The sequence below is a fragment of the Canis lupus genome, chromosome 6, assembly GCF_011100685.1.
Source record: "Canis lupus familiaris isolate Mischka breed German Shepherd chromosome 6, alternate assembly UU_Cfam_GSD_1.0, whole genome shotgun sequence".
NCBI lineage: Eukaryota > Metazoa > Chordata > Mammalia > Carnivora > Canidae > Canis > Canis lupus.
Genome location: NC_049227.1, coordinates 14,403,805 through 14,422,349, shown reverse-complemented (window position 1 = coordinate 14,422,349; position 18,545 = coordinate 14,403,805). Strand labels below are relative to the sequence as shown.

The following is an 18,545-nucleotide window of genomic DNA, read 5'->3' as shown; positions in this document are numbered from 1 at the left end:
TCTGGTGGAAACACTGGGGCAGGAAGCAGCAGACTGGTGTGTTACGTGGACCTCAGACTTTCTTATTTTTACCCTGAGGTGTTCGAGGCTTGAGGTCAGAGCTCTACTTTCTCCTATATCAGCTCCCCGGGCAGTTTTGCAGGCAGCAGAAGAAAGGACAGAGGGAGGGGCTTTAAGGGCCAAGAGAGAGTAGCTTTGCTAGATGCGCGGTCTCTGCAGACTCCTTCGCTGTAGACCCACAGAGCTGGGTGGCTGGGGTTCCACTTGCAGGGCACCCACACGCAAGGAAGGTGTGGAGCCTGTCCGGGAGAGGTTAAAGTGCGCTTGCTTGTTAGTGTGAAGTGACATCGCCCCTCAGAGAAGACAGGGGCCGTGGGCAAAGAATCACAGGAATTCCACTCAAATTAAAAAGAGTCGAGCCAAAAAAACTCTTTGCATAAGGAGGTATCACTGTGTGTGCTACTGCAAAGGACACGGTCCTGAGGTGAGCATCCTGGGTCTGAATTCCAGTTCTGCCATTTGCTGCTGTGTGGATTTAGGCATGTGGCTTATCCTCTCTGAGCCCCCATTTCTTGGTCTGTAGAATTGGACAAGCAGCTCTAACATCTTAGGGTTGCTGCTGTGCACGCGGTAGACACATAATCAATATCACTTAATCCAGCGCATCAGAAGCCAGTGGCAAACTGGAGTTGGAAACCAGGTCTCTGCCGGACGTCCTGTGTAATCACCTCCACGCCAAACAGAACTTAGACGAAAACGTAAAAGATTTGTCTTCAACTCTTTTGTCTGGGCGTCGGGTTGGCATCTCACCCACCCGGTGTTGTTAGCAGCTCTTTATGTCCACCATGCTGCTTACAGCTTCTGAAAAGGGACCCCAGTACACCCTGTGGCCCAGCCAGGATCTTACACAAATGGGCGTTTAATATTTATAAAGTGATTGATTTCCAATGCATAAGCGCTGGCTCTCGTTTCCTTGGTGTAGTTTGCTCCCTTCGGCGGGGAAGACCGCTATGTCCGCAGGCTTGGTGAGGGTTTTCGCCCTGACAGCCTGCTGATGGGATCACATGCCCTTCATTTGCACCCCGCCTGTTTTGCTGTGCCTGCAATTCGGATCTAAGCACCAATCTATCTCAGCCTCTCAATCAGTCATGGATTAGAAGTCTAGAATCCCCGGCTCTCCAATTTCTGACCAGGGAAGAGCTATCTTGTCACAAACCAAGCTGACCGGGTGAGCTGCAGAAAAGCCCGCTGGTCCTACATTCTGTCGGTTGGGACTCTTTCGTCTGCTGGCGTTCCCAAACACGGCATCAATATTGGGGCAGCAATCTCTCTTTGCAGAGTGCCCCTTCCGGGTGCACTGCCCCACCCCGAGTCTGAAGGGCCTTCTGCGTCATCAAGAATAGCTCTTTCTAGGCACTGGTGTGCGGGAGATCAGCTCGGTTTGCAATCGTAATTCTTTGCACATTGATAACCCAGTAGCAGCCAGCACTTTCAGGAGTCCACTGAGGGCTTTAGTCCCTCATCGTGGAGGTCACCAGCTGACCTTCAGAGGACACGTTCCTGGACCAAGCGGAGCGCAACGCCCCTTGTACTGTGGGTGTCTGACATGCCCTGGGTCCTCATTCCATGTCAGAGGACAGGACAGAATGGCTCAGTGACAAAAGCCACAACGACAGCAGGGGCGAAGGTGGGCAGAGTCTAAGGAAAGGCGGCTGTAGTGCGGTAGAGCTGGAAAATCCACTCTCTGCAAAGGAGGTAACTGAGTGTGCCACGCTGAGGGCGTCAGTCACCTAATCTAGGATTACGCTAAACCGGGCTCACGCTTCCCGGGAAGAAAGGGACAATCAAGACTCTGGTGATGGAAAGCTGTAGGACGCGTCAGTGCTTGTTAGCTTCAACTGGGCAGCAAAATAAGAGTGGGGTCTCACCACTCAGCACACTCGCTCAGAAAGGACTCCGGGGCAAACCTCTGCCTCCCGATCCTTCTGGGACCAATGACCCAGTTTGTGGGGGTTCCAGATGCCTGATTCGTCCTGTTCTTCTCCTTCTGTGTGTCTCTTAATGTCAACACGTATTGCAGACATTTTGGGCAGAATCAAGCACGGCGCCTACATCCGGCACCCTTGTTACTTACTGTAACAAGGAGCGTTTCCAGGTGAGACCGGGCAGGTGCAGAAGTGAAATTCAAACCAGTCAGATTTTCTGTCCTGGGGCATTTTGCCGAGAGACGGCAAGGGGTGGGGGTAAGTTAGTTAAAATGCATTAATTGAGCATCCACTATGTTGGGAGCAAAATAGGTTTGTGCGTCCAGTTAAACGTCAGGTTTCTGGGAGGCAGAGAGAGAAGGAGGAAAGCACCCAGGAAGGGTCTCTTCACTCATAATTAACTGCAAAATAAACAGCTCCCCCACGGAATGGGGCCCCTCCTTTCCACAGCCCCTGCAGCCCCACATTTCAATTAGCTCTGTGTTATTCTGGTCCCTTATTACCTCCGAGAATCAAGGGCTGGCTGTAATTAATTGTGATAATGTACTCAGGAGCAGAGCCAACGGCCGCTCGGGAAGGCTGGCCGGAGAGGCTCCCCTCCAGCACGCCCTCCGTGGGCCTCCTTGGGGTTCAGTCCATACAGACTGTGATGGGGGCGGGTGAGGGCAGTGGGCAGCGACCCTCACGGCTAGCTCCAAGCCTTTGCAGCATTGTGGCGCCAAGCAAGGTTCCCCTCCGCCACCTCCCTGTGCCCTGCTTCTCTTCCCGGTCCCGGCAGCAGCCTCGAACCCTCAAAGCCAATGACTCCAGAAATGAAGATGTTTGTAGAGTGGAATATGATTCACCCACGAAATGGGACCGAGGGCTGATCCTCGCTACAACACGGGCAAACCTTGAAAACTTGATACAAACGAAAGAGATCACACACTCGAAAGGGCCATGTGTTGTGTGATTCCATTTATGGGCAATGTCCAGAAGAGGGACACAGAGAGCAGGTGCGTGGCTGCCAAGGGCTGGGGGCTGGCAGGGACAGAGGGCTGGCTGCTTACGTAGATGAGGTTTTATTTTGGGGGGTGTTGGAAATGCTTCGAGCTAGGTAGAGGCAGTGGTTGTGCAACATGAGGTGTGTGCTGAATGCCACAGAATGGTTCACTTTAAAAGGGGGGGTGGGTGGAGGGCAGCCTGGGTGGCTCAGCAGTTTAACGCCGCCTTCAGCCCAGGGCCTGATCCTGGAGACCCGGGATCGAGTCCCGCATCGGGCTCCTGGCATGGAGCCTGCTTCTCCCTCTGCCTGTGTCTCTGCCTCTCTCTCTCTCTCTGTCTCTTTCTCTCTGTCTCTCATGAACAAATAAATAAAAGCTTTAAAAAAATAATAATAAAAGGGGGGTAGGTGCTACATGAATTTCACCTCCATCAATCAGATCAGATCAAATAAATAAAAACAGCTATAATTTCTTGAGCACACACGACGTGCTGGGGCCCTGCTGGGAAGGCATCATCCACTCCGATGAAGAAATGAGAGAAGTGGAGGTGGGGGAGGGGACCTGCAGGCGCGGGGCCGGGTCCACCAGTGAGGCCAGCACGCGTGCTCCTCCCTGCAGCGCCCTGGCGGCGGCTGGCCCCGGGTCCATGCAGCTGTGGGAATCAGGAGTGAGTCTGCAGGGGCTGCTGAGTGCAGGAAAGACCCCAGGGAGGCAGAGGCGGCCAAGGCCCACGGGGTGCAGGTTTGAAGGCAGGACCAGGGCAGAGAAAAGGGAACAGGAACTCACAGTTTTATTTAGCACCCACAGGTGCATAGCATAGGGAGGGAGGGAGGCGGGTGCCAGTGGGCGCTGGCTGGGGGTCTGGCCAGGAAGGGACAGTCATGTCCTTCCTCCTCCTGGAACCTCCAAGACCACTGGCGAGCAGCCCCTGAACTTGAGTGATTTCCCATAGGCCGGCTCACCTGTGGTGAAGCCCCCAGGCAGCTGGAAACATGAAAACACAGAGACTCACATTTTCCACCCATCTGTGCATGATAAGGGGTGGGAGGACGGGACGAGAACGTCGCAGAACATCTCAAAACACTTCGATTTTCCTTGTTAAGGAGAGAGTTCTGTCATAAATCTCTCCTTTTTAATGATCTATTAGGTAAGAGTGTCTTTAAATGAATCTGTCGGGGCTGGAGCTGGTGGGTGTTTCTTTTCACTTTTACACCCCACCCCATCCCGCCGCGCAGGCGCCAGCCACTGTAGGCCACGTTTTTCTGCTGCTCTAGGTTCCTACACAGTGGGATGCAAACACTCTCCCCAGTCTCTGAGAGCAACAGGAGCAGGAATGTGGGGATCTCTACGCTCAGAGATAATCTCCAGCTTCTCGCGTGAAAATGAAAGCTCATAAAATCAGATGCAAACCGGAAAGTCGGTTTTTTTTTTTTTTTGGCTTGTGTCAAATGACTCGATCACCTATAATTAAATAAGACTCCCGTCAAATCTGCACCCCGACACCGCAGATCTGTTTGGACTGGAGGCTGTCGGGAGCAAGTGTTGTTAGCAGGGGATGGGGGAACCCACTGCTGTTGTGACCCTTTCTTTGCCCATGTTTGGGGAGCTGGGAAGGAGTCTGCGTGTAAAGCCAGGCTTGAAGGCCACCGCCTGGTGCTCCCTGGGTGCGTTGCCAGCCAGGGGGACCTTCCTCTGCAGGCCCGGAGGCTCCTCCACCGACCGACCCTATGCTCTACGTGACTCTGAGACACCCCCGGAATTCCATGTTCTGGCATTTTCAAGGATGCCTCAGACCCTGCTGGCTTCTTCCAATGACGTCATTCAACGCTGTCTCTAATAAGCATTAAGAGCCCAGGGGCTGCAAAAGTTTTGGCTCCGCAGGACTTAATGGATTCCTGAAGCATTTCAGTAGGAAATGCAGTTACTTCCCCTCCAGCCCTGACCCTTCTGCTTCCTAGAAAAGTCATTCACAGCCCGCTGTGCCTTTTCTGCCTGTGTTATGATCCAAGGTCTCCCACCTGGCTCTGGCTCCAGCGTGTATCTCTCCCTCCCTGTTGCCTCTGGGCAGGGGCTGGGCCTTGGGTTCTCTGAAGGATCTTTAGAAACAGGCTACTTTCTTTGCATATGCTACCTTACTTAAGCTCCAAGAGGCTGCAGGGTGCTCCCAGGGAGGGCGGTTATCCCCAGAGGGCAAGGGCCCCAGCACCTCTCTGCCCCACCAGAGCACATTCTGGGCACTCACACCCACTCCTCCGCCCTCTGCTCCATCCCCGGAAGAAAGTTAAAAAAAAAAAAAAATCCCAAAACCCACCAGCACATAAAAATGACAGCGTTCTGGTCCAAATCGATCAGGCATTTATCGAGGGCCTTCTCTGGGCTGCATTCCATGCTCTGTGCAATCAAAGTGACAGCATAAAATAGTTGCCCCAGCACCAGCTGCTGAGAGTCTACTGTGTTGTTTAAGAAATTAAGAAACAAAAAGGAACGTGCATGAAGTCATTAAACACACGGTGTGGATGAGAGCAAGAGGGATGAGGTGGAGGGATCGGGGGTTATGCAGGAGCCCCAGCCTGCTGCAGAACCCCCCGCCCCCCAAGGAGAGATGGCTTCACTAGCTCAGTGCCCACGTGCCTCCGAGCAAAAGGATGGGCAGTAGGAAAAATATACTCACATCTTTGCAAACTAGCTCGGTCCTGGGTTTGCCTTTGGGGGGGTCTCTGTGTGGTCCCCTCAAACTCCCTCTCCTCCAGCGCATTGCCTGCCAGGCCCCCAGAAAATGCTGATGCTGCAGGGAGCAGCGACCTCCCCGGAAGCCCACACAACAGCCCCCTCTGAGGCCGCCTCTATTTTTAGCAGGGGCAGAGGTGGAGGCTGGGGGAGGGGGCTGCCATACTTCCCTTTTTATTTTTGTTCTGAGCAGAGTCTGTGGGTGACTTTCCACAGAGCGGGTAGGCTGGAGAAGCTACTATGCTCTCTCTGGCAGGTAGGGCCACATCTGTCACCGGGGTGCAGAGAGGATGGGGTGCAGGAGTGGAGGGAGGGGCGGGCAGGAGACTGGCATCATTCGCACTCTGTCCTCCTGCTGGCGCCTGCCCCTGTGCCAGACCTTGCCCAGGAACCACGGTCTCCTGACTGTGAACTATACTGAGGAGGAAGTGTGGATGGAGCCTGGAACATTCCAGGAAAGATGCTTCCACAAGCCTCACACCGAGCTGCCCAGAGCCAAACACACCATCCTACTCTTTTGTCCTCTAGACATCCTGGCATCCACAGCCGGCCACTGACTCAGCTCCTCTCTGACTACCTGTGTCTTCTTTGCCTTCCTATCCTGCGGGCTGCCCGCAGGCCTCTGATCACCCCATTCTCCTGGGGGAGCAGAGGTCTGTGTCCTCTGGGGGAAATGAGGGCAGCGGAAGCTGTGGGTGGATAGATCCAGGTGATGCGCATGCACACACACACACACACACACACACACCCCGCCAGTGATTCATAAAAGTTGGCCCTGCCCCCTTCCTAGAAGCTCCCCTCCCCTCCTCCCTCCACCTGGCTTCCCCGGGACTAACAGGTCCCTACAGGGGCGGCGGAGCCAGATCCACTTCAGCCTCACTCCTATGTCCCAGCCTGTATGGATCGACAGAGAAAGGACTGTTCCTTTTCCCCTTTGCCAAAATATTGCACTAAAGTCAGTGAGCTGCACGCATCTTAAGTATACAGTTCAATGAATTTTGAGAAGAAGACACCCTTATGGCCAATTAACAAGTGGAGCATGGCCAGCACCCTAGAAAGTTCCTTCATGGCCCTTTCCGTGCTGGGTCCCCACCCCCAGCCGCAACCAGTACTGGGATTTCTGCCATAAAAAAGTGGAAAAGCACAGTAAGCAGTGTGTAGGGCCTGGCTTGTTCCGCTCAGCTCCTCAGGGTGTGTGCATCTGTGGTGTGTGCCACGGGCTCGGTCCTCAATACCAAGCTTGTGTCCCACAGTTTGTCTGTTTGCCTGTTGGTGGATGTATGAGTTGTGTCCCAAGTTCACTTGTTGGGGACATTCTCGGACACATTGTTACTCGGACATGTGTTGTCATTTGCTTGGGATAAATACCTAGGATTAGAATTGTTGGGTCATGTGGCGGGTGTCTGCTCAACTCTGTAAGAAACTGCCACCCTGTTTTCCAAAGTGGCCTTGGCATCCTGTCCTCTTGGCAGGAGCAGGTGAGAGTCCTGGCTCTGCCACATGTCCATGAGCGCTCCGGGAGTGGGGTTCCTTGGGGCAGGCCTTCTGCTTGCAGAGTGGTGACATTGTCCCACCGCTGCTGCTGGCCCACGCTTGTGACTCCTGTCTGTTTCTCTACCTGGTCCTCTCACATTGATGCCCCCCTGCCATGTGTCCTGGGTTGGACAGTGTGCCCCTCTTGAGAGCATGACCGTACGTGGTAAGAGAATCTTTGCAGATGCACCTAAGTCGAGGTCTCCCTGGAATAGGGTGTCCCTGAATCCAGTGACACACACAGACACAGAGGAAAGATGGCCATGTGGCTGTGGAAGCAGGGGTGGGGGTGGCTGCAGGCCGAGGAACAGCAGAGCCACCCGCACCTGCAAGAGGCATGCGAGCATCCTTCCCTGGAGTCTCCGAGGAAGCGCGGCCTTGCCCTGCTCTCACCTTGATTTCTGACTTCTGGCCTCTAGACTTTGCTTTGTTTAACTGGTTCCTGGTAATCTGTTATGGCAGCTTCAGGGAGGGAAGAGCCCTGCAACACCTCAGGAGCTCTTGCTCGACTTGGGGGCTGGAGGGAGAGACCGGGGGGGCTGGAGAGAGAGACGGGGGAGCTGGACGGAGACACCGGGAGGGCTGCCTGGTGGAGCCTGGCCCTCAGGACAGGGGCATGGCCACCCCTCAGAACTCACTGCCTGACCTCGTGTCCTCCCTTTGCGTTGCATCCGTCACAGCCAAGCAGAAGCCAAAGGTCAGGGGGCCTGCGGACGCGCTCATTCAGGGCAACCTCTGGGCATGGCGGGTGCGGCCGGGCTGCAGGGCATCCTCTGAGCCCCCGGGTTCTCCGCTGTCGCATGGGGACCATGACAGTGCCAGCCTCACTGGGGGTGTGAGGATGAAGACGTGACGTCTGGAGAATGTGAGCCCAGCACCTGCAGGTGACCAGCGCTCGGGGCCTGGGCACTGCATGTTCTCCCATCAGGGTGCCCCTGCCTGGCTCTGCTCAGAAGGCCAGTGTCGGTCCTGAGGTCAGGAAGGGGTTTTGGCATCTCCTGGTCCTAACTGTTGTGCGAGTGGAAACGAGCAGGAAGAAGGTCAGCACGTCCCCCTCCCTGGGCAGGGAGGAGCTCCAGGAGAACCTCCTAGGGAAAGCTGATCTTTATTCTTCTGGGTTCCTGTGCTCGGATTCTGAAAGCTGGGCCCTACCCGAACACCATGGAAGGGAAGTGCTGCTCCACTGCAAACCCTTTAGTTGGCCAGCAGTCCCGTGTGGCAGCGGCCGCTACCCAGAAAGCCGAGGCTTGGAGAAGTCGTGGGATTTGCCTGAGGTTGCACAGAGTCTTGGTCTGCTCCTGTCGCTACAACAAAATCCCTCAGACCCAGGGGCTTAAACAACTCATTTCTCATGGTTCTGCAGACTGGGAGGGTCAAGGTGCTGGCAGGTTCGGTGTCTGGTTCCCGGGTGGCCGCCCTCCCATGGTGTCCTCACCTGGCCTCTCGTTGATGTGTGCTCATAAAGACAGCTGTGCCATCTCTTCCTTCCCCTATAAGACCCCTAACCCCATCACCAGGGCCCCACCCTCACGACCGCATCTAACCCTAACTACCTCACCTCCAAACTACTCCATCGGGGCTTGGGGCCTCCACACATGAATTCTGGGGCCACAACACACGGGCAGCTGCGGGAGGGTTTATGGTCTGGCTCTGTGTGGGATCAAAGGCGTGCTCCCATGTCTCCCACAGGGCCTCCCTCTACCTGGTCTGCTGCGGGCAGCATTGGGACACTGTCCACGGAGTGACGACTCCCTGACTCCCCAGCAAATCCATGGAAAGGAAGCACCATGGTGAAGCCTCCATCGTTGATGGTCAGAGCACAAGGTAGTGGGTTTCAGAGCCAGGAGGGGTCTCTGGCATCATTTCAGCCTCCCACACAGTGAATTCCCAGGTAGCCAATCCAAGTACCAATAGGTGGCATGGAGTCCTCGCTGAAGGAAAACTATCCATGAGTGGCCCGGTGCCTGCTACATGCAGACTCAGCTGGCCCTTCGTGGGCATTCCCGCAGGTCGCCTTCCCCATGGCTGCCCTGTGGCGGAGGGCGCTTTACCCTCCATGTTGCAGAAGAGGGTCTGGACACCAGGGCCCACCCCTGGTCTTCTTTACCTCTGCACACTGGTCTTTCCATCATTTCACATTTTTCTTCTTCCCATGGAGAAAACAAATCCTTCTAAGTGGAGATAAACCTACCAGCACCAGGCTGAGTGAAGCTGCTCAGTCCCAAAGGGACTTCAGCGGAAAGGGTGTCCGACCAAGTGGCAGGGTGGGGCCAGATGCCCTTCAAGTCTTTACGTCCCCACCAGGGGGACAAGAACGTACTTAATTAAGAATTCTTCTCTGGACTGGATGAAGCGATGCCCACCAGACTTCCAAAGGATGCAGATGAAGGGTGCCAGGCAGGCAAGGGCAGAAGCAGCTGAATTCTCACCAGCAGCCACCGAGGAGTTAGTGAAGGTGCCCTGACCCCTCCGGGGGAGGCAGCAGGCGCTAAGTGACACGTGAAAGGAAGTGGCATCCAAGAGCTTCCTGCACACACACCCAGTGAAGTTTAAGCCTGAGTAGTAGGTGAAGAAAGATTTCTCTAATATGGCAAGAAGAAGGAAAAAAAAAAAAAAACCCAACGCAAAACATCCGGCCCTGTAATAAAAACAGCAGCCTCATGGGGGCTGGGGGACCCTGGACACAAAACACGCCCCAGGTGGACTGGCACTCTGGTGTACCAGCCGCACCCCCGAGGCCCTGGCCCGTCCTGCCAAGGCCCAAAATGCGTTCAGGCCCGCCCAAGGACGATGGATTCAAACTCTTCCTCTGTGTTATTTGTTTTATTTATCTCCGCCTTGAAACCGTAGTTCTAAATAGTGTAGGCCCTTGACTGCTGACTCAGCTGCCAGAGCCAAAACTCATAAAATCCTATTTCAAAAAGGTCCAATGATTTTATTTTCTGACCATAAATATGAAATTTAATTAGCAGCTTGCTGCTAATGAAGTCGCCATGGAAGCCAGCCTGGAGACGAAGAGCAGGAAGAGACATCCCGCATTAAACAGAATCTGCTGCCCTGTTAACCCTTGCCTCTCCCCCTGCCCTTCGCCCAGACCCCCGAGAGAGCAGAGAGCAGCCTCGGATATGGAAGGTCACTTAGAGACTGGGATGCGGGCCAGATGTCCCCTCCCACTTGGTGGTAAGCCCCTGGGCACTCTGGCCTGGCTCTGTCTCCACAGCAGGGCAGGGGTGCTGGAAAGAGGCTGAAGGAAAAAGCACTAGCGCTTAGAAAGAGCCGCCGATACTCTGCTTCATTGGACATCAGTAGAACAACTTGGGGTAATTCACACTTGACTGAACACGCAAAACCCAGTGCCCACCCTGTGCCTGGCCTCGGTTTCTCTTTTATAAAATCAAAATCTATAAATAATCTATAAATAGTTCATCTATAAAATAGGCATAATACCCACAGCTGGTGGAATTTTAGTGATGATGGAACGTATTTCTAAAGCCCGTGCCTGGAATATATATAGCAGGTGCTTGATAAATGGGAGATTTCATTTTTATTATCCTCGTATGAGTTCATTCGTTAAATCCAAAGTCCAGAACTTGCTAAGATTCTGAAGTCTTATTGAGAAGAAATGGACTATTTCAAGCATCATTCAAGAAGCTGAAGGTGAAACATGAAAAACCCAATCCATATGATCGGTGCTAAAATAATGCAAACATCAACCAAAGTGTGTCCAGTGTCAGTGTCTAAGACCCAGGTGTGTGTGGATGGGGTGAGGGTGCATCAGTCACATGTGCAGAGGTCATGGCTGTGCACATGCACAGACTCTGCAAACACAAACTCCTGTTAGACCTGAGAGCCTCCTTCCCTCCTGATAGAATCTGCAGCAGTGAACTTCAGACTTAGTCTGCAGTCAGGGGGCACAATATTACATTCTAGAACAAAGTTTATGGCAGAAGGTAATAGAGTTTTGAGATTTGTTTTCTTTCTTGCCTTTTTTTTTTTTTTTTTAAATTGAAGCATATTGCAATTCTGCTGGCATTTGAGTTCTTGAACAAGTAGGAAGAGTATGTTCCAGCTCCTTGTGGCTCTGCAGGGAATTCTTCTAGGGTCACGGCTGAGATTTCTGGGATGCTGGAGCCTGAACCCCCTCAGGTATAACTGTCAGCCCCAACAGGTGCAGCTGGCTTTGAGGGTTAAATGTCATAGATAAACTATGCTGTGTAAATCCAACCCTCTTGTCTCCATTTACTAGGATTAGCAGAATGATCTCCTCTACACCACAGGCATCAGATGATTCCCCATATGAGGAACTGCCTTGGTTCATAGGCTGAAATCTCTCACTGATCAGTGTGCCCACAGGCATCAGCACCATCTGGAACATATTGGACCTGCAGATCTTCAAGTCTCATCTCAGATCTTCTGAGTCAGAGCTTGCATTTTAGCAAACTCCCTGGGAGACTCACTCATGCACACAGAAATGCAGTTCTAACTCAATCCTCAAACTGTTTACAGAGATGCAGGTTGCTGACTTGCCTGTTCACTCCCCTTCCAAGTCTTCTAGAATGTTTGTTTGACACCTGTGCTGGTCTCTCCTGGCCCACACATTGCCTGGCCTTTGGTGGAGCTTCTGCTGACTTTCCATTTTGGCTCAACATATTCAAGATCTTAGGGGTGACTGAGCCCTGAATGGGACCAGGTCTTCCTACTTCATGCCTCAGTGGTCCTCATTTTGTCATGGCCTTGTATGCAAGGCAACAGCTCAGGTACACTTGCTTCACTCCTGATCAACAACATCACTTGGAAACAATTTCTAAAACTTGAGGACCAAAAAACAAAACAAAACAAAACAAAACAAAAACAAAAAACTTGAGGACCTGGGCTCTGCTGTCCATTACAAATCTCTGCTTCCAACAATCGTCTTCCAATGAGTCATGGAAGAACACTGTTTACTTGTAGCTAGTCCTTCTGTAAAATGAAGTAAGGATTCTTTTGCAAAGTAAGGATTAAGCCCCACAATTATTTCCTATAAAATTCTTGTATTTTATACAACACGATTTTTGGGTGTGCTTGAAGTGTTATTTGTGGACAGGGTTCCCCATGATTTCTACTTACAATAAATCCTAAATGACTGCATATCTTTTATAAAACCTTCTTATCTGGCTTGGTAAATTCAGATCAATCTAGAGGTATGCAGAAAGTAATACATTGTGAATAACAGCAAAAATATTAAACAATTATAAAGTGTGACAAGATATTTGAAACAACTGTTTGTCAACACTGGAATAGGTTGCTTAGGATGACCATAACAGAAGATAAAGTTCAGGAGGTAAACCTCATGACTGCTCTGGCTTTTTGCCTGGTTGCACTTTACATAGTATAGGCAAAAAGGTGGAGCCCAGAGCACGGCAGCTTCACCAAACTGAGGAGACAGAGATTAGAGTTCAGGACTACTGGAGTCTGCAATTTGAGAGGAAGGACACCAAGATGAAATATACAGCACAGAGTGGCTAAATATTGAACTACATTTTTAAAAAAGATTTTATTTATTTATTTGAGAGAGGGAGAGAGAGAGAGAGAAAGGCAGAGACATAGGCAGAGAGAGAAGCAGGCTCCATGAAGGGAGCTCGATGTGGGGCTCAATCCTGAGATTCCAGAATCACACCCTGAGCCAAAGGCAGGCACTCAACCACTGGGCCACCCAGGTGTTCCTTGAACTACAGCTAAACAAGTAAGACTCCATGAGCTTGGCAGAGAAAAACTGCTTATGACCCGAGAAGTTTCAGATGACACACAGGACTCAGAGATGTTGGGGCTCCAACTAGCCAGACTGGAGAGACTTCAGAGTTCAGAGACCCAGAAAGTCTATATCTTCGGAGTAGGACTACTCTAACTCCAAAATAAAGACAGCTCTAGATATACCTACCAAAGCTTAAAAATAAGGTTCAAATGGATCAGGCCTATTCATACATAAATTTACTCTTTGCTAGGTCAAAAATTACCACAAATTACAATCAAATCCAGAAACCTGGTATCCACAATGCCCAGAATTCAAGAAAAATTTTCACTAGACATGTGTATAAGCTGACAAATTTGACTCATAACTAGAAGGAAAAAAAGCAGTCAATAGAAACAGATCCAGAAGTTACAGAAATGTTAGAATGTGCACACCAAGACTTTAAAACAGTTATTATAAATATGTCAAAGATTTAAAGAAAATGAACATAATAAAAAAAATAGGTATGAAACAAGAAACAACTAAATGGAAATTCCAGAGGTCAAAATTAGAATATATATAAGTTATACATTCAAATAGATGGGTTTAACAACCACTTGGATACTGCAGAATAATCGGTGAACTTGAAAACAGGGCAACAGAACCAATAACCTCAGGCACAGAGGGGAAGAAAGGCTGAAAAAGCCGAACAGAAAATTAGTGAATTGTGGGATAATATCCTGTGGTCTAACATTCATGTAATTGGAGTCTCAGAAGGAGAAGAGAAAGAGAAATTGTGGGAGAGAAATTACTTTTAGAATGTTTCCATATTTGATGAAAGATATCAACCCACAGATTCAAAAACCTCAATGAACTTGAAGCAAAATAAACACAAAACTGTACAAAGGCATATCTCAAATTGCTGAAAATTGAATATAAAGAGAAAAAATTTCAACCAAACAGAAAAAAGATACACTCTATACAATGGAATAGTGATAAGAATTATTGTTTATCTCTCATGGGAAACAATATGAGAGAGAAGAAAATAGAACTACATCTTTAAAGTGCTGACACAAAAACGTCAACCTGGAGTTATCTGGTGAGATATCTTACAAAAACAAGAAAAAAAAGCTCTTTCTTTGATAAAAAGCTGAAAAAATTCATCACAGCAGAACTGTGGTATGAAGAATGTAAAGAATAGTCTTCAGAAGGAAAAAAAGAATGATACCAGATGGAAACTTGGATCTGCATGAAGAATGGAAGAGTGCCAAAAATAGTAAACATGTAAGTATATATTTTTCATTTTTAATTTCTTTAAAAGATAAGTGATGACTTAAAGCAAAAATATAACAATCTATTGTGCATTTTATAACATATGTAGAAAATACATGTCAATGGAACACAAGGATGAGAGAGGATTAAATGAAAGTATGCTATTGTAAGTCTTTATACTAGATGTAAAGTGAAATAAGTACAAGGTAGGTGTGGTAAGTTAAGATGCATTTTATAAACCATAGAGCAACTGTGCATACACACAAGCAGCACAAAGAGGTAGGCTAAGAAGTCAACAGAGGAGATAAAATGGAATACTAAAAAATACATTGATTAATCCAAAGAAAGGCAGGAAAGGAGGAAAAATGAAACAAAGAATGGGTGCATCATAAAGAAAACACTCAGATGGTAAATGTAAATGGCCTAAACACTTCAATTAAAAGGCAGAGACTATTAGGGCGAATTTAAAAAATACTCAACTATATGTTGTGTATAAGAGACACATATTAAATATAAAGACAGAAGTAAGATAAAAGTATAAACAAAGAAACACTATTCATAAAACCTGGAATGGCTATACTAGTATCACAAAAGTAGGCTTTGGAAAACGAGTATTATTAGAAATAAAGAGGGACATTTTGTAATGATAATAGAGTCCATTCATCCAGAAGTTATAACAGTCCTAAATGTGTATGCATCTAATAGTAGAGCTTCAAAACACATGAAGCAAAAAATGGATAAGACTGAAAGGAGGATTATACAAATCAACAATTATAGTTGTAGATTTCAACACTCCTCTCAGTTATCAGAACAAGTAGATAAAAATCAAGGACACAGAAGATTTGAACAGCATTATCAACCAACTTGACCTAAATGGCATTTATAAAACATGACAGCTAACAATTGTGGACCACCTGGAGAATACATGTCCTTTTCAAGTGTGTATGAAACACTCACCAAGACCTTAATTTGGGCCATAAGACAAGTGTCAATAACTTTAAAAGAATGAAAATGATATAAAATATGTTTTCTTGCAAAAAAGGAATTAAGTTGGAAATTGATCATTAAAAATCTCTAGATATTTGAAATGAAATGACACAGTCCTAAATAGCCCATTGCTCAAAGAAGAAGCAAGAGAAATTTCAAAAATATTTTGAACTGAATAGAAATAAAAACACAATATAAAAAATATGTGGCATATAGCTAGCTAAGCAATGCTTAGAGGGAAATTTATAATTTTAAAGGCTTATATTAGAAAAGAAGAATGATTTAAAATTAATGATCTAAATATCTACATTAAGAAGCCAGAAAAATCAAAGTAAGTAGAGGAAAGGAGACAATAAGGGTAAGAGTGGAAAACAATAAAATAGAAAATATAATAGCAGTATGAAAAAATACACAAAATAAATTCTTTGAAAAGATTAACAAAATTGATAAGCCTCTAGCTAGACTGATTAAGGAAAAAAAGAGAAAACAAAATAATCAATATTAAGTATCAGAGATGACATGTAATTATGGATCTACCAGGCACTGATAGGATAGTATGAGAATATTATGAAAAACTTTATGTCCACAAATCCTATGCATAGATGAAAAGGATAAAAATTATTCAAAAGACACAAATTCCCAAAATTGACCTAAGAAGAAAGAGACAATTTGAGTTAGCTTATCAATTAAAGAATTTGAAATCATTATCAGAAACTCTCCCACAAAAAAAAAAAAAAAAAAAAAAGAAACTCTCCCACAAAGAAAGCTCTAGACTCATCTGGTTTCACTTGTGAATTCTATCAAATACTTAAGATAGAAATTACACTAATTTTACATAAACCCTTTTAAAATAGAGAGAAGTAATACTCCCCATCTCATTTTATGTGCCCACCATTATGCTGATTCCAAAACCAAATGAAGACAGTACAGAAAAAAACAAAACAAAACAAAACCAGTACCCTTCACAAAAATAGATGCAAAAATCCTCAATGTAATTTTGGCACAAAATTTCAGAAATATATAGAAAGGATAATACATCATGACCAAGTGCGGGTTGATTCCAGGAATACAAGGTTAGTTCAACATTCAAAAATCAACCAATGTAATTCATCATATTAAGAGACTAGAGGGAAAAAAACCATATGATTATCTCAATAGGTACAGAAATTATTCAGCAAAATTCAACACTCATTCACATTAATAGCCCTCAGCAAACTAGAATAGGAGGAATTGCTCTCAAGCTGATAACAGCTAGCACCATACTTCAGGATAAGAGCCCAAGTGCTGGGGCACCTGGGTGGCTCAGCAGTTGAGCGTCTGCCTTCAACTTAGGGTGTAATCCTGGGGTCCAAGGATCAAGTTCCGCACTGGGCTCCCTGAGAGGAGCCTGCTTCTCTGTCTGCCTATGTCTCCTCCTTTCTCTCTGTGTCTCTCATGAATAAATAAATCTTAAAAAAATAAAAAATAAAAATAAAGAGGCTAAGTGCTTTCTCTCTAACATTGGGAACAAAGCAAAGATATTTACTCAAACCATTTCTCTTCAACATTGTACTGGAGTTTCTGGATGTGCAATAAGACAAGAAAAAGATATAAAGGAAATGAAGATTAGAAAGGAAGAGGTAAAAATGTCATTATTTGCAGACATCATGATTGTGTACAGAAAAAATACAAAGGAATCTATAAAAAACATACTAGAATATCAATAATAACTACTCATTATTAATCACAAATTTAGCAACAACACAGAATGCAAGGTTAGTATTCAAAAATTAAAAAAAAAAACCTAAGAAACATTAAAATACTTCAGAGTTAAATACAATGAAAGATACATGAAATGTCCACACTAGAAACTACAAAGCACTGATAAAAAAATAAATAAAATAAAGAAGCCCTAAACCAAATGGTGAGGTATATCATATTCATGGATTGGAAGGCTCTTCAATATCATTAAGATATTAAGGTGTCTGTTAGGTCTAAATTTACCTACAACCTCAATACATTTCAATCAAATATCAAAAAGCTTTTTTGGTATAGCATTAGCAAACTAGTTCTAATATTTATATAGGAAGACAAGGAATAATCCTGGGGAAAAATACAAAATTGGAAGAATATGATATAAATTAATGTATATTAATTATATATGCATATGTTATATACCCATTTATATGTTATATATTACATTATTATATAATGTATAATTATAGCTTATATATTTATATAGAGATATGATTTTTTTTTCTTATTCTTTTTTAAGATTTTATTTATTTATTCATGAGAGACACAGACAGAGAGGCAAAGACATAGGCAGAGGGAGAAGCAGGCTCCCTGTGGGAAGCTTGATGCAGGACTCAATTCCAGGACCCAGGGATCACAAGCTGAGGCAAAGGGAGACTCTCAACCACTGAGCCACCCAGGTGCCCCAATAGATAGGATTTCAAGGCTTACTCTAAAACTATAATCAACAAGACTCTTGTTGAGTAAACTTAGGCAACAAATCAATGAAATGGAGTAGTGAGTCCCAAAATAGATTTATAACTACATAGTTAATTTTTGCCAAAGGCACCAAAGCAATTCAAAGGTGGCAGAAAAGTGTTTATTATGACTGGTGCTGGGAAAAACTGGATATCCCACATGGAAAAATATAAGCCTCAACTCCTACCTCACCCTAGATGCTAAAATTAACTCAAGATAGAGCACAGATTTAAACCTAAAAACAAAAACAAACAAAAACAAAAACACCCCACCTAAAATCCAAAACTATAATGTTTGGAGAAGAAAAAGAAAGACTATCTTTACAACCTCAAGGTAGGCAAAGATTTCCTAGATCCAGAAAGCACTAGCCACAAGACTGAAGAAAGGAAAGAAAATCAATAAACTTCATGAAAATAAAAAACTTGAAAAACCGCCCATTCAAAGCACTAGTAGGAAAATGAATAGGCAGGGTGCTTGGGGGGCCCAGTTGGTGAAGCATCTATCTTTGGCTCAGGTCATGCATGATCTCAGGATTCTGGGATCCAGCCCTGCATCAGGCTCTCCGCTCAGTGGGGAGTCTGCTTCTTCCTCCTAGCTCTCCCTCTGTGCTCTCTCTCTTTCTTAAATAAATAAACAAAACATTAAAAAAAAAAAGAAAAATTAATAAGGAGGCTCCAGACTTGGTAGAAATTGTTGCAGTACATATACCCCCGATAAAGGACTGGTACCTAGAATATATAAAGAACCCCTAACATAAAAACCAAACAATAATGAATCCAAAAGTGGATGGAAGACTTGAACAAGTATTTCAGAAAGAAAGAAATACAAATGGCCTATAAGACATGAAAAAGAACTCAAGATCACTAGTCACCAGGGGTC

General features: G+C 46.5%; 1 protein-coding gene across 5 annotated transcripts in view; it reads right to left on the bottom strand.

The window, feature by feature from the left end:
• The window catches only part of CARD11 (caspase recruitment domain family member 11), a 126,397-nt gene that overhangs the window by 51,952 nt on the left and 55,900 nt on the right, over nt 1–18,545 (bottom strand). Inside the window, exon 1 of one of the 5 annotated variants that reach the window (XM_038539599.1) lies at nt 5,640–5,748. The exons of the other annotated variants lie outside the window; for them this stretch is intronic. The gene's annotated coding sequence lies outside the window, so the exon portion shown is untranslated. Of the gene's footprint in view, nt 1–5,639; nt 5,749–18,545 lie in introns of those variants that run through there. 5 annotated transcript variants of the gene reach the window in all.